Genomic DNA, 1239 nt, shown 5'->3' on the forward strand with positions numbered 1-1239 from the left:
GGCCCTCCATACTTGAGTTGTTCTGCTGGGCATTTGACATCCACTCCAAGCTTTGTATCCTCGTGTTTTGTCCATCTATGTGCCCCCCGAGCCGATTCTGTCAAGTACTTGATGGTATCGGCTTTTCAGGCATCTGTCGGATCAATGCTGACCACAGACAAAACGTGTGTCGAGGATAATTTTGGCCGATTGCGGGAATGGGCCTCCCTTTCCATTGCAATTCTTGACGATGGTTTGCAACTTCTCGGATTTCCACTGTAGCTACGTGGCATGCTGGAGATAAGATCCTTTGCTTTTCATTTTTTTTTGAGGGCCGATCGCAGGGATCGGCCTTGCCACGTACGTCCAATGTCTTGGACCTGCTACTCCGTCCGGATCACGGATACCATGTTCGTATCAGCCGATGCCTCTGCATCGGCATCAGCCGATGCCTGTGCATCGGCTTCCGTCTGTTTAGGGCGCCATACTTTCTTTGGCGGGCGCGCCTTTGTCTCCATTGTTTGCTGAATTTTCGCGGCCAGATCGGGCCGCGCTTTTCGCAACGTGTACAGGTACTGTGCCTCGGCTTCTTCCAGGTTTCGCAGCCGCTGCACCCTACGCTTCTGAGAATGGCTGAGTCCATCGGGGCACCACCTTGGTCGGTGATACCTATCTTCTTCTCCATATGACTCCTCAAAGTCTTCTTCTTGAGATGACTCAGCTTGCCTGTTATGAGGTGGGAGAGGCCCTAGACGCTCGAACACTGAGACTTCATTTGTCCTCCTCTTTTTGCTGCTTGCATTCTGCACTACAAGAAAAGTTGCCATGGCCGACGAAGTTGAAGTCGCGCCGTGGTTGCTGGTGTACCATGGCCGACGATTTTGGTCCCTCCGTGGTGCATGTCAAAACTTTTTTTTTCTCGTTTTGAGGCCACCTAGCCCGACGAAAGCGGCCAAAACGTCGCGTATGGTGGCCCGGGACGTGGTGCATCTCGAAATCTCGGGTTCGCCGGCCGAGTCAACGCAAATCCGCACCGCCGAGGGATGTAGGGCCCGGATGGCAGACGATTTTGGTCCTCGTGGTGTATCGCTTTTTCGGTTTTGGGGCCACCTGCAGCAGCGCCCCGGCCAGTTCCTGGCCAAAACATGTCGTGGTGGCGGGCGATCCCTCTGAAAATCTCAGGGATTCGCCGGCGGGTCGCACCATCATGCCACAGCGAGATGCCGAGCCGGATAACCTTCCTCGGCATTGTTTTTTTCT

Source organism: Lolium rigidum, chromosome 6 (assembly GCF_022539505.1).
Source record: "Lolium rigidum isolate FL_2022 chromosome 6, APGP_CSIRO_Lrig_0.1, whole genome shotgun sequence".
Classification (NCBI taxonomy): Eukaryota; Viridiplantae; Streptophyta; class Magnoliopsida; order Poales; family Poaceae; genus Lolium; species Lolium rigidum.